The 12,256-nt window shown below is 40.5% G+C and overlaps 1 protein-coding gene across 10 annotated transcripts in view; it reads right to left on the bottom strand.

Moving 5' to 3' along the window:
- The window catches only part of PRUNE2 (prune homolog 2 with BCH domain), a 142,031-nt gene that overhangs the window by 58,036 nt on the left and 71,739 nt on the right, over positions 1–12,256 (bottom strand). The gene's annotated exons all lie outside the window — the stretch shown is intronic.

Here is a 12,256-nt window from a genome sequence, read left to right as displayed (position 1 = left end):
AGAAGCCATCACTGGTAGGAAGGCTGACCATGACTTACAAAGTCCTCTGAAAGTGTCAAGAAACCTTGCAAGGTCTATGAGAAGGCGGTCAAGAAGGTGCTGGTAATCACATGCCAGTCTGTTCTTACCAAACAGCATTACGACTTGAAGTATTGTGTTCCACCTCAAGAAGAACAGAGATATATTTTAGGATTACATTGACAAGTACATTTTGAGCATCAACCAAAATGATTAATGGATATGGGATTTATTATTTTTGAACATTTTTAGCTACACTGCCATCCTATATAATCAACAGGAACCAAGCTACTTTTCGCGCATGCCCATCCCAATTTGGAATGGGCACATTCTTTCCAAGCTTTTTCAGAGAATAGCCTGGATGGTTTCTGAAGAGTTCCCCCAAATCTTAAAAAGATCTATAGCCCAGCGCAAATGGAGTGCCAGTCTAGCACTATCCCCAGCCTTTCTGGCAGATTATTTTTTTCCTGCCTCCACCTTTCCAAGACTTACCTTGCAAGTGCTTTTTATCTGGTAGTGAGAGAAATAGGAACTGAAAACAAGAATCACATGCAACTGTTGGTAAGGATTTATGTTCTAAGGAAGGATGAAGGAAAATCTCCTCCCACAGCTAAAGCAGCTGTTGAAAGGTGAGTTTTAAGGCAGTTCAGTCTTGGTTGAGCTAATTTTAAAATCCAAACCAAAATTAATTTAGGCTCAGATAAACAAAGCAGATGTCTGTATGTATCTCTGTGTGTCCACTTTTGAACCTTCCCAGGTGGTCAATCATAGAATGGGAAACTTAGGCTTGCACAATTAAAGTGGATTAAAGCCCTCTGTCACCTTAGGCAACAAATTGATTCCAAAAAGGAAACAGACTTTCTACTGCCATGAAAGTGATGAGAAAGATAAACACCTCACAAGCAAATCAGGATGGATGTAGGTTGTTTAACCTTCTTGCAAACAAATCAGAATGAAAGCTCAATAAAGACCTGAAATAATCTAATCTCTAAATAAGATTTGTGCAAGTAAATCAGGATGAATGCTTAATAAAAAGCGTTTCTGGAAGAGCCTCCAAAATCCACCAACATCACAACTTGAGATGTCCCATGTGATCTGCCCCACACCTATGTATGCCACACATTTCCAGAGTTGTGGGATAGCAACCATGCCTTTTCAGGTGAAAAACAAGAACCTTCAGGAAAACAAGGAATCTTACCCCAAACAATACCATAATTCAGTCTTTCTGAAATAACAGCAAAGACTAGATCCATCTTTTAAAACAAGAAAAACCTTTTCATTCTGCACTGCAAGTTAATGATATACATCCAGTGTGCTTTAACATCTTTATTTTTGCCTATTGCAATACCTTAGCAAAACAAAGAACACATTTAACTGAGTTTCTTTGTCCCCCTTTGGCTTGCGCTGTTTGCATTTGAGAAAATGTATTGTACTCTGGCAAAGAACATTATCATATCACATTATTGGCTTTTATACTGCTACTAAGCAACATTCTCCCTAAATCAACAGCAGTTCATCAACAACACACCACAACTGTATATTCAGGTGGGCACTTATTTACTCCCTCCCATTCCAAACTCCACACATCTGTCTTCTATCTGATAAATTACTTTTTAGCTTGTGTGTGTACAAATACTATTTATTAATCTACTCAGACGTGTCTAGAAAATGTGTCTATTTTCCCTTAAGTTAAAATGAAAATGAAAAACACTTCATCAAATGTTAGGAAGGAAAAATATTATTTCATACATTGAACTGTCTGGGGTGGGTTTTCTGCAGTTTTGCCTGCTTTTCCTGTGCTGTTCACCTTGGCATTCACTCAAAATAGAGTAAATAAGCAGGGGAGAGAAGGGGTAGATGAGGATCTACTAGGACATCGCTGTGCAATTTGCAGTAGATCAACAAGGATTTATGACTCCCAATTGTTTAACAACAGCAACTTATCTTTTAAAATAACAAATTAGACTGCTGAAATGAAGAAGCCTTGTAGAGAAAACCAAGAATAGATTTTTGTGTGAAAGGACTGTGAACTCAAATACTGAAAGCAAATTCCTGGTCTACAATAAACTCAAAAAGTTTTGAAATTCCGTGTGTTTATCAACTCCCTTTCTTAGACCCTAATTTAAAATTGACTTCAGATAGTGGATTTTGGGAGTTTCTAGGAAAGAAACAATGCAAATCGCACAATATTGACATCTACCACATCCATGAAATAGGACTAGAGACTGTGCAAGGGACTTTTTACCTTTTCTTCTTTGAAGGGCACGCCAAGAAATAAACTGTAATCCTTTGAAATTTAACAATTTAATACTGTTAAACCTTAAGCAGAATTTGCCAAGGCAGAGCAGCAGAAATAGTACAGATGATCTCTGGGAACACCTTGCTCAGAATGATTCATTCTGAGAAATAATACTTCCTCAAGCAAGGCCAGGCTGACGGCACTAGGAGTGTCAGGGAATTCTCATCAGAAATAGAAATCCCTACCCTTCATTTATAGATTATACCATACCTTTATAAACCATTCACTGGTATATGCTGTGAAGCATTTTGTGCACCTAAGTTCAATAGGTGAAAATATATTTAAAATGCAACCATAATGAACATATAGGGTATCTTGTTTGGTTTAAAATAATCAGGTATATACACCTATTATTTGGTGGTGGTTATTGGAATGGGAGTGTATGGGGTGTTGGAGGAGGAGCAGGACACAGGCTGGACACATTGTGCTCCTTCTGGAGCAGTTTGTTCACCTCTGGTTCCCACACTCTCACCTGTGGCTCCTAAGAGTGGTCAGCATGTGACAGCAGCCACACCCAAGGAACGGTTTCAACTGGCTGGCTAAACCAGGTGAGGGGAGCGCATTAGTCTCAAACCCTCAGTGAGTTAGGGTTGAATTCAAAGACAGGTCACTTTGGTGCTGTTAATGCAGGTACGGGTATCTGCAGCCACAATAGATGGAGCGATCCTCCAGCAGTTTGACTTCTCTGGAAGCACACTCCATTGTCTCTTGAAACAGACAGATGCCAATAGTAAGATGGGGATCTCTTCAATATACTGCAGTTTTGGTGCAAAGTCACAATGGTAGCAGTTTCCATTTTCAGGAAGCTGCATGTGGGAGTCAAATACAAATTATATATTATATTAAAAACTAAGCTCCTTTAAAGTTGTAGAAACTGAATACGTGGAATAATTTATAAGCATACTCATTTGCATCCAGAAGTAATTGCGCCCTGAAATAAATTGTATCTAAGTTAGTCAAAATTCATTTGAGACACATTGAGTTAAATTGGAACTCAGGGTTATTTACTCTTGGTTCCAATCAGTGTCACTTGTTCTGAGACTTTTGACTGCCAAGATTGTTCCCACTTCTTACCTAAAGTTAATTCATCCTTCTCTTCAGCTTCTAATAACTTGTTCTAAAATTTTGATAATTTGCCTTATTTATAGGGATGTATACGTAAAGGTTTTAAACCATAATTAACTTTTATTTATATCAATTTTCCTTATAGAATTACATAAGAAATGATTTTTAAATTTCAATCTACTTTAAGTAAATTTAGTAAAGGAGATTAGGTGTTACTGTAAATTGTTACTGCTCTTTGTGTTAAGCCTGTAGTACGCCTCGTTAGAAATGTTTTAAACTGCTTGCTTAAATTTTAATATTTTAGACATTGATGTTATGTTTTAAAATGTTTTTATAGCGAATACACAGGGAGCTTAGAAATTCTTGAAATAAATGAACTCACCAGATGCTATTACAATGATGATGACCGTTTGTCTCCCATTCTTGTAAAACCCATATGCTCTAATCCAGTTGCCACTGTTTTCAAAGGAACTAATTTCCTTTAAGTTGTGCTCAGGATCAAGGTGAAAAATCTGAATATTGTTGCAGCACTTACTGATGCACATAATAAATTCAGTCAACATACACCTCTAGTGCAACATGCAGAAATACAGTGTTCCATATACAAAAATATACTGGAAAATATGGTGTTATATATTCTTTTGTTGAATTAAACTATTTAACCCCAGCTATATTTTCAAACCTACATCGTTGGGAATAGATAATACCAATTTAAACACAGCTTTGAGAATATATTTTTGTTTTGTTTTTGTCCTTCTCAATAGTTATACTTTCTGATTTATGGCATCTGACAGTTGATTACCCAAGTGAGTCCTGTATAAATGTACATTACACATACATCTTGACTCTTCGGAGGAACTAACTGTGTCAATATTAACCTGACCAAATTAAGAATAAGATGCCTCTTTTGTTCTTCACACTTCTCACATGGAGAGCACAATATGGCTTTTGTCAGAGGTGCTCCATCATTTTGGCTCAAGGAAACTGTCAGTACCGTTTGGGATCCGTTATTCATGGGCAGATCTCCTGATGGGTCTAATGAAGCCTTTCTGCTGACAACTCATTTGCTAAAAATACCCAACCATCACAAAGTACAAATGAGGAATATATTTCTTTCCTCATTACTGTGTTTTTTCCCCGTCTCACAATTGGCAATTATGTCATGAACCCCAACGATCCTCAAGCTGGGATATGCTGAACTTCACTATGTAGACTATATATATTTATAGCCTCATCATAAGTCATGGTCAGTACTTCTGTTTCTTTTTTCTTACTATGAACTCACTCACTGACAAACTTTATGACATCTTTTAAATTGCAACATAATAGGGTAAACACCAATGTTATTGCACACATGCCGTGCCAACAGCCTGTGTGCCATTTGTTGAAAAATTTGAGCTAATTACTGCAAGCCCTCTCCTGGAAACAGGAGTGGGCCATTTTTTAATAAAAGTTTTCAGGTAACGTCATCAAAGAAAAATAAGAACACATATTTTTGTCACATTAATCATTGCATGCTCTCTCTCTTTCACACACACACAGTATTAAACCTTGTGGAATTAGCAACATACAAAACTAGATTGCACTCAGTATTCCATAAATTTACAGCAGGCAGGCATCTTTCATTAAGAAAGTCATGAGAATCGGGCCAAGGAAGTATGAGGATTCCTAGACAATTTCTTACCAATCCCATGAGTAGGATGAGTCACATATTACAGCTTAGTGGATAAGAACATTATATGTATGGTAAAAAAGAAGAAGAAGGTATCTCATATGTAGCCATTTTGCATATTAATGGAGAATGCCACAGGTAAACATGGTGATTGTGGAACATGTGCAGCTGTGTGTCTCAAAAATGCTTGAATTAATTCTGCACTGGCCTTTAACTTTCTGTGTCTTCCAAGAACAAGCTACTCCTCCCAGTTCCAACCCACTGCTCATCTTTCTCCAGTCCCTCGGGGCCACCCTGTTCTTCCCCATGGTTGACATCTGCCTGCCTCAGGTGACAATGGAGGTGTGTGCCTTTGGGGCTGCAGTCAACTGTTATAGCACATGCTGTGGCTGTAGAGACTGATACGGAAGAGACATGTTTAGTTGCAGCTGGGGCAGATGAATGTGGCCAGCTGTGCTGCTGCAGAAGCACCATGGTGTTTCTTCTCCATATGCTGCTGAAATTCCCTTAGTTACTGTCTGACATTGTTTTCTTGCGGCGCAACTATGACTTAATAATCAGCATCTTGATGATATATTTTTTCAATTATATATTTGGGAATTCCAACTCAACAGGGCTTACGTTTAAGTGAGCATTAATAGTTCACTTCTACTGCACTACATATCATGTTGTTGTCAATATCCAGTGAAAGTGCTTTTGCACAACCTGCTCCGACAATACAGCTGCTGGCTGGTAGCAGCTTTCGTGACCAGGGTGGGAGAGAGGAGGCAGGGAATGGGATGTGGCATGGATCAGCACCCTACTGCTAGTAGTGGCTTGGCAGGCTAGTTAAGCCCACGCCCCCTCCCCTCCCCCTCCTAATGAGGCTAACTTGGTCACATTTTGGCAGGTAGGTGAGAGAGTTGGAAGGGCCGTAGCTGACCACTGTTAGGCATCTTTAGGGGTAAGGTACAACCATTATCGTATTCTGCCTTTAAATACTCTTAGATCTTACAACCCCACTCCACTTTGTCCTCTCCTCCAATCACTGTTTTTGAATTTTTCTTAAGAGTTACAGTCTGTTGCTGTTTCACTGTTGCTCAGACTTAGCTCTTCCTTTTTTGAATACCCGTTTTTGGCTACCTGATTCAAACTTTTTTTAAAAAAAATTACCATTTTTATCATCATGGTATTGAAATGTTACCTTATTTCTCTTCTTGCTACCTGGAACTGAAATACCACAACACAATCTGGCTGAATGAGAACAACACTGGTTTTTCTTCTTGTATTACAGCTATATTTATTGTGAAGCATGTGTATTTTACAGCTTCTTCCACTGTCCACAGTGCTAGCATGTTAATAGATTCCTATTTTTCTGTCTGCATATTAATTATGTGGCAAAAACTTGACATTTTTTAAAAAAATTGTCCAATTCTTACGTTTGATGCCCCTTTAGCTCTACTTTTGGTTATTTTTCATCTTTATCATGGTAATATTATTCATATTAATCTCTCCAGTTTTCATGCTTTTCCTCTTATTTCAGTGAGTTCTGCAGCTTGTCTTGTTTTATCCTTTTTTTTCATTCTGAGCATCTTGTGTAACTTCTCTGTTTTTCTCTTCAATAAATTTGTTTTCCTGTTCAGATTCATTAGAAACTTCTTCTTGCACATAAAGATCTTCATGAGCCCGATCCTCCCCATTTCTTCGCTTTTATTCTCCCTTGCATATCTGTACTATTTTATCCACTGTTGCTCAGTCTACTCTTAGGTTCAGCCTCATGTTTCCTTGATCTCCTGCTTCTTAGTATCCGACTTCTCTCTTCTCTTTCTTTCACAGAAAACCTACCTGCTCTGGCCTTTGATTCCTTCTGTAAGTCTTTAAGGTGTCATTTGTTGCTCAAAATCCATTTTCCTATATTTCCATTTCTCTGCTTCCCTTATCCTTCTTATTGCAATTGTTGATTTTAGATCACAAGTTTGTAAGGAAGGAAACAGCATGGAAAAACCCTCAAGGAAATTTGAGGTATTGTGGGCAGTATCCAACTAGCACGTCCCTTCAGCACAAGGATTTCCACTTGCACAACGGGACTTTTCCTCCTCTCCTTCTTGTGTCCTGCATCCTTCCCAAACCTGATCCAAAGTGTCAGGGGAACACCTAGGATACATTTAGAGGCATGTAGTGAGTAGAGAGAGGGAAGCCTCTCCAAAGCGGAAACACTTGTGCTGACAAGACGAGTTACTCAGCGCTACTCTGCAGGCAACACTTTATTTATTTGTATTTATTTATTTGTACAGTATTTATTTATTTCAGCCATCTCTATGAAGCCCAACATCAAGCTTTTTCAGTAGTGTACAAAAAGGTTACAACAGGGATCTCAGTTTCAAAATATCCCAAAAAATCAGAAAAAGCTTACTTTAAAAAGCAGCAGAAGTTCTCACTCTCCACAGCCAGTGAGTGAGGCACCCCTTCGGGGGGGGGGGCCTCGGACACGGAGGCAGAGGCATGTGCAGGCATGTGGCGTCACACGTCCATGACCTGAGACCCTTCTTTGTGTGTCTCCTCCACGTGAGGTCCAGAGGGGGGCAAAATGAGAATGGGCCTTCTCTGGCTCCCCATTTGTGGAATGAATGCTCTCCCCACGGAGGTTTGCCTGGTGCCTTCATTATGTATTTTGAGGCGCCAGCAGAAAATGTTCCTCTTCAACCAGGCCTTTGGCTAATTAATACTCTACAACCTTTCAAATATGTCTGTGGGAGGTGGGGGGGGGGGGTAACTGTTTTGCTGTTTTGTTTTAATTGTTTACCTGTTTTATCCTGTATTTTATTCTGTGAACTGTCCTGAGATATTATGATGAAGGGCAGTATAGAAATCTAATAAATGCTAATAATAATTCAGCAGGAATTATTCAGCAGTAAGGGAGCCTATCTGATTTTTACTGGGATTGGATCTACACAGATATAAAAATGCTATTAAAAAAAACCCTAAATCAGATAATTTGGCATCTGAATGATTGATATTCATAATTGTATTATAATTCAGCATTGTTATAATGAGGCTATTAATGGATTATTGTAATTGAAAACAAAAAATGCTATAAAAAAGGTTCAGCTCCCAATAGAAATTTTCATTGGCTTTGGATGCTGCTCTACAGCGCCATCTAGTGTCACATTTTGATAATGCATTTACAATGTTATAAATTGACCTGTGTAGCTGAGTCCTGGGAGTGAGTTCTACAGAATTCAACCCATGGCTCTTGGAGCAAGTTCCACAATACTGAACCATGGCTCCTTAACCATGGCTCCTCCACGGGAAACCACTAACAGTGAATACCTCCAAGACCTCAGTGACTGTGTAGCTGCTGCCCATTGTGACTGGTAGAGTGGACAGCAGAGAGATCAGAAACACAGAGAGAGAATGAGAGGCAGAGCCAACTAATTCCAGTTTTGTTTCCATCCTCCTTCCGCCTACCAGGAGGTCCATAAGGTACCTATGATACTGATAAAGGGTATGTATTGGGAAGCTGTTGTTTGTAGGTCTGCGGCAGACCTCTTTGTCTTGGTAGTGTTTTGAGTTTGGGGCATCAGTCTGGATAATACTCTGTGGCCCTTCCACACCTCCCACCATGGCAGTTGCTTTTACCCCATTTTCAGCAGTCCTCCCTTTCTTATTCATCTCATTCAAGAGGGTCACCTAATCCTCAGGAAGGGCTTTTGGAGATATCCAGGAGTTGCTGGGGTGGCAGACAAAGTCAACGTCCAGCCAGTGCCTCTCTGGATCCAAGCTGCTAACAGTAACAGTAATAACAAAAAAGACAACACGAAAAGATTGAATGTCCTGTGATTTAGTTTAAATAAAACAGGATGACTTTAAAGTGCTGTAATAGAAATAAAAAATAAACACAAATAGAACCAAATAAATAACAAAAAGAATAAATAAGAACTAACACAGCAAAACACGCCACACCACAGCAAAAGAAACCATAGAATACAATAAAACAACTTTAAAGGGGAATAATAAACTATTCCTAGAGCTATTCAAAACCAATCAAGAGGCTGCTTAGATTAGGACAGAGGTTTTCAACTTTTCAACAGCTCCCTTGTCCAACTACATTCTTTCTGCGGCACCCCTGGGGGGCTCAAGAGCCCAGTTATGTCCCCCCTTGCCTGCAGAGCTGGCAGCCTCTCACTCTTTCTTGAACACCCTCCTTTGTGGAGTGTTCCCTCAGCCTCTTCTCCTCTCCTTGGGAGTCCTCTGGGCAGCCACAGTTGCTGCCCCTGGTCTCTGAGCTGCCCCCCTGCCCCAAAGAGAGGTGCCTCCTGACACTTCCCCACAGGGGCCTGGGACTTGTCTGTCCATTCCCAACAGCAGGGGCTGGTGGACTGGCTGGCTGGGCTCCCACTTGCTTGCTCACTCCGATGCTGCCTCAGCTCCTGGCAACCAGCACCCCCTGGCCAGCCCCAGAGGCACCATTCGCCTGCGGAGCTTGTAATCAGGGATGCTGCAATAACAGCTGTGCAAGCTTTTAGGAGGCAAAGATCTGAGACATTATCAGAGGAGGGAGGGAAGGAAAGAGGGACAGAGACCAGTGTTGCCCGCAGCACCCCTGACCACCATTCAAGGCACCCCAGGGTGCCATGGCACACTGGGTGAAAACCACTGGATTAGGAAAATTCTGAGGCCATTTTCATCTATGACACAGCATAATCCTATGCACATATACTCAGAAGCAAATCTCGCTGAATCCCATGGGTTTTACTCCCATGTAGTGTATATAAAATTCCAGCCATTAAATATGCATTCCAGCCTCTCCCGTACTATTTGTAAATGTTTGGATGAGTGATAGAGAAATTTCATGTACAGTGGTACCTCGGGTTAAGTACTTAATTCGTTCCGGAGGTCCGTACTTAACCTGAAACAGTTCTTAACCCGAAGCACCACTTTAGCTAATGGGGCCTCCTGCTGCCGCGCTGCCGGAGCACAATTTCTGTTCTCATCCTGAAGCAAAGTTCTTAACCTGAAACACTATTTCTGGGTTAGCGGAGTCTGTAACCTGAAGCGTATGTAACCTGAAGTGTATGTAACCAGAGGTACCACTGAATATCATAGTGCAAGGAGATTTTATACTCGCATTATATATTAAATTGATTCCAGGCATTTTATGTGAAAACACCCTTATACAATACTGTAAATGAAAAATGTATGACAAAGGGGGGGGGATGTCAATAACCCATTTGTTTTCCACAACATAAAAGGATGATACACAGTTTTCCTCTTGTCAGGTATTCAGCAGAAATAGGCATCAGGAACGTCCTGAAGTGATAAAGTACAATCATCTCATGAATATCCAAAGCTGATTCAGAAAACCTTCCAAAATAGGAAGCAGTGTGGGGTACTTTTATGGGGACCATAAATGTTCACATTCTTGTTTATTACAGTATTTTGAGCATTGAAGCACAGAACTGCCATTCGAGCTTTCGGTTGTTTGCATTCAACACCACTTTTAAAAGTTACTTCAACAGATCCTTGATCCCCACCTACACTCATGCAAAATTAACAGTAGAACATGAGATATTTGATATTAGACTTAGATGAGAAAGCACATCCTGGCAAAATGCCTTTGGCTTTTCTGCAGGTAATAGAGCACTAAACTGTGCAGAAAAATGACCTTCCTACTTACTGACCAAGAGCTGTCTAGTCTAATAAAATCGTCTCAGGTGTAAATTTATATTCAGTAATTTGTACCATGCAGTATAAGTCTCATGCAAACATGGTAATACAAAAACACATTTCTTGCTGTCAAGAAAATGTCTAGCAAAATTAATCAACCATTCAACCATTCAGGCTCTTTGCATACCCTTTTGTCAAAGAGGGAACGCTAAGAGATTTCTTTCCTCTTCCGTGCACTCATTGTAATAGATTGTAGAATCCATCAAGCCTGTGTTGATTTATTGAACTGTCTCTTAGCACAGCAGTAGAACTACAGCAAATGAACTGATATTATCTCCAAAAAAAAGTAATGATCCAACAGTATCTGCTGTCTTTAATTCACTCCAACTTCAGATTATAGATTTCTTAAAGGACCTGACTTGTATGCATCCACAAACAACTTAACATCAAGAAAAACGGTGAAAATTCTACATTCTCATAATGCAGCCTTATTGATTGACAGTAAGAGTGAGGAACCTCAGACCCAGGGGCTGAATGTAACCCTCCAGATCTCTGTCTCTAGCCTTCAGAACTGTCCCCAGACCATACCCATCTCTCCAAGCCACACCCTTTGCACCATGGCCCTACTCTGTCATTTTGCCTGGCTGGAATGTGTCCTTGATCTGCGTCTTGCTTGCCTAGACAGATGTGGTTTGTGTGCATGCAGAAAACTCTGGATTTTGTACAGTTGGAATGTAGCCTACTCTTCAAAAGCGAGAGCCACGTCCACTGCTCTGCCCAATTTTGCTTCCGATCCCATCCACGTTTTCCTCCTGGCTGACATGTGACTCTCGGGCTACAATAGGTTCCCAACCCCTAATGTATTGTTCAGATGTTAACCACCCTGAGATCTCCGGGTATAGGGCGGTATATAAATTCAATTAATGGTGATGATGTCAGTGACCCTAGGGTTGTTTAACTTTCTTATTTGTTATTACTAGTATTACCAATAGTGTTTAAGGGCACAAGCCTATACACTTACCTGAGGGTAAGTTTCACTGAATTCAGTGTGATGCACTTCTGAGTAGACATGGATAGCAGTGCACTTTAAGTCATAATTTTTCTCAACTTTTTTTGGTATACTGACCTCCCTGCTGCACCAAGGATTCCCTGCCCAAGCTGCTTCAGGTTGTAGCAGATGTTCTCCTGGAGACACCAAGTTTAGCTATCCTAGGGGATTTTAACATCCATGCCAACACAACCTTACAAGAGGCCACTCAGGACTTCATGGAAAGCATGGCCTCCATGGGGCTGTCCCTGAATAAGTTTGGCCCAACTCATAGTCACGGACATGCCTTAGACCTGGCGTTCACCTCTATGGATGTTGGTGGTCTGACACTCAAGTAAAAGTGTCCGATTGGTGTCTGATTGTGCAGGCACACCAGAAACAATAGAGGAAGCCATGCCAGATGTTCGGCTTCCAAACAAAGTTTGAAAACCGGGACACTCACTTCCGATTTTTATCATTTGGGAGCCAGAACGTTCGACTCCCAAAGCTTTCGGGAGCCGAGGTACAA

Source organism: Podarcis filfolensis, assembly GCF_964270895.1.
Source record: "Podarcis filfolensis genome assembly, chromosome: 11".
In the NCBI taxonomy this organism is placed as follows: domain Eukaryota; kingdom Metazoa; phylum Chordata; class Lepidosauria; order Squamata; family Lacertidae; genus Podarcis; species Podarcis filfolensis.
This window is presented reverse-complemented; position numbering and strand designations above follow the sequence as displayed.